Source organism: Dipodomys ordii, unplaced genomic scaffold (assembly GCF_000151885.1).
Source record: "Dipodomys ordii isolate 6190 unplaced genomic scaffold, Dord_2.0 Scaffold78, whole genome shotgun sequence".
Taxonomy (NCBI): Eukaryota; Metazoa; Chordata; class Mammalia; order Rodentia; family Heteromyidae; genus Dipodomys; species Dipodomys ordii.
The window spans coordinates 4000490-4003241 of record NW_012267294.1 but is presented as its reverse complement, the minus strand read 5'-3'; the positions used below and the strand labels follow the sequence as shown (position 1 = coordinate 4003241).

At 50.1% G+C, this 2752-nt stretch overlaps 1 protein-coding gene across 1 annotated transcript in view; it reads left to right on the top strand.

Annotated features, from left to right (window-relative positions):
* The first annotated feature begins 6 nt into the window (after window positions 1-6).
* The window catches only part of Lmo4 (LIM domain only 4), a 16557-nt gene continuing 13811 nt past the window's right edge, over window positions 7-2752 (top strand). The window contains exon 1 of the mRNA XM_013024753.1: window positions 7-416. The gene's annotated coding sequence lies outside the window, so the exon portion shown is untranslated. The remainder of the gene's footprint in view (window positions 417-2752) is intronic.

Genomic DNA, 2752 nt, shown 5'->3' with positions numbered 1-2752 from the left:
TACAAAGTGAAGCCACATTGCCAAACTTGCAGCAGCGATTGCAGCAGTTGCTGCCGCTGCGCCGCGCTCGAAGCCGCGCCGCGCGGGCCGAGGGCTCCTGCAGCTGCTCGCGCGCAGCCGGAGGCGGAGGAGAGATCGGGGACTGAGACTGACGCTCCAGCTCCGGGCCGCCTGCCACTTACACGCCCCCCTCCCCCGACTGCCCGAGAGCTACGCGATTAAAAAAAAAAATAATCGGAGAGGGGGGGAAAAGCAGCCCTCAGCCCCCTCCTCCCCTTTCCTGCTTCTGCGAGAACTCCCTCCCTCCCTCCAGCGCCGCCAGCCGAGGCGCCCCTTCCCTGGAAGCCGAGCGGCTTCGCTCGCTCGCCTTTCGCCGCCACCGCCTCTCGCAATATTGCAATATAGGGGAGAAGCAGGTAAGGGGGTGGCTCGGGCTGGGAAGGTTGGGTCGGGGCGGGGTGGGGGTGGGTGGGTGGGCGCGAGCGGGAAGGGGGGCCTGGTTGAGGCTGGGGCTGTGTGCGGTGGCTTCCTTCCCTTGACCGTCCCAAATTGCAAGTAAACAATACGTCGCCTTAGATAATGCGCGAGTCTGAAACTACCGAGGCCGGCCTGCGAGCTGGCGCGGAGGGCAGCCCCGGGGCCGCCGGCTTTGTAGCGGTTCTTGCTTACAAAAGGGTTCTTGGAGACCGGGCTGCTGGGGACCCTGGAAGGGGGTGGGGACATCGCCAGTTCCTAAGGGAAAAGGCCGGGGTGGCTTTGGATCAGGATTTAAGTGTGAGAAGTAGTATGTAGCTTGGGGGGTGGGGGGGGGAGATCGTCACGACCCCCCCTCCCGTAAACATGATTTTTTGAAACAGTGGCAGAAAGGATCTTAGTGAGCAGGGTTCGGTATTTGCTGGTTCCTTAAAAAAAAATAAAAAAAAATCCTCTTGGCTTATAAGTCTTTTGTTCCAATCCAGGAGAAATCCGGTGAATCACCTAATTAAAATCAAGACATGAATTAAGCATCCATTTTTGTACTACAAATTGCCAGCGCTACGTTTGTCCCTCCCTTGGTCTCCATTAAAAAAACACCAGAGACGTTGTTAAAAAGGGGGGCAAATTTTGCCTCTAGCTGCCAGTTCTGCTTTCTATTTCACTGACTATCCCAGGACCTAAATTGCTTGGCTATGTAATTACTAGAGTATAAGCCTATTTAACTTAAAAGCTTTCTTTTTTTTTTTCCAACTCTAAATGAAACTTGATGAGGGCCCGTCCTTAGTTATCAGGGGAGTCAGTTTCTGGTCAGTCCTCTTGATTCATCTCTTTTAGATTTAATCAGCATTAAGGTATTGCTTGTCCTTAAGAGCTTTAGCTAATGGGGTTACTGGATGCTTTTCTCAGTGTAATGTTTCCTTTTCAAAAAAATATACATATATATTTACCTCTCACGAAAGATGGGGGCGGGGAACAGCTTGGAATCTCCTCCCTCTTTCCTCTTTTAAAAAGGAATTCGGAGCGATTAAAACGGGAGGGGGGGGCAGTTTAAAGACCCGGAGCAGGAAATGCAGATTCATTTGGGTTAGGGCTGAAATTGTAACAAAAAGCAATTCCTCGAGTAAATGCATCAGATAAATCAATTTACATAAAGGTATGATGCATTCGGATAAATGCAATGCTAATGGGTTTTAGAGTGGTCCTGTTTCCAAAGTCTCAGGGTTTTGTTACAGCTTAATTGGTGCAGTTCTTATTCTGGTTTATTGTGCGGTCACTGGACACACGTTCCGGGACTCTTTCGGAGGAAATGTGTTTAAAATAAGCCTATTTAAGGAATCCCAGTCCTTGTTTCGTTCCCTCTCCCTCGCTCTTCTACAGCAGCCAAGTTGGGCTGGGGACAGGCAAAGTTCGCCCTCTCTCTCTCTTCTGAGGCATCAGCTGAATGTCTTGAGCAGATAGCTCGGGGACAGCCCACACTCTCGGCTTGCTGAGGACAAAGACAAAACAAGCTGCTTAATTGGCAGTAAATAACTTGATCTTTTTATAGAATAAGTGACTGGAGGAACACTAGGACTTTATTGGACTCAGGATTGGAGGCAACAAATTAATCGGTTTAGGCTAAGCTTTATAAATTGATTCCTATATTATACCCCAGTTGCTTCTCTTGTGGCATTTCATTAGAAAGAGTGGGTAGGGGGAATGTTGAAAAGCAGTTTGGGGTGACAGCAGGACTGGCTCGAATTTAACTCGTGCATCCCTACACCGTGCCTTCTCGAGTATTATCTGGACCCCCCCTCCCTTTTTTTTTTTTTTTTGGAGGAACAAAGCTTTAGCATTTAAATTGCTGATCAAGGGCAGATTAGTGAGACCAAAGTGGAGAGTGTTTGTCTAGGAAGTTAACCGGCATCCTAAAGTTCAATGATCTATTATTCTTGCCTGTGTCCTGAAAACCCAGAGAAAACACTCATTGATCTTCAAAATGAAATGAGCTTGGGAACAATAATGGGAGATGGCGGTCACCACACTGGCATGCGAGAGGTGCTGTTTAAAATACGAAAAACCAGTTTCTCAACTTTACACACAGCACCCCCCCCTCTCCCTCCCTTCCCCTGGGCTCCCGCCACCCTGCCTCCCCTCCCCAGCCACCAGGCTCTTCAGCTCCCCTTGGCCGGTCCTTCCCTCCCTCCCTCCCTTCCCCGTTCGGAAAACCCAACTATTTCCAACTTGTGAACTGCAGCTGCACTTCCCGGGGCCGAGCTCGGGAGGGGGACGTGGC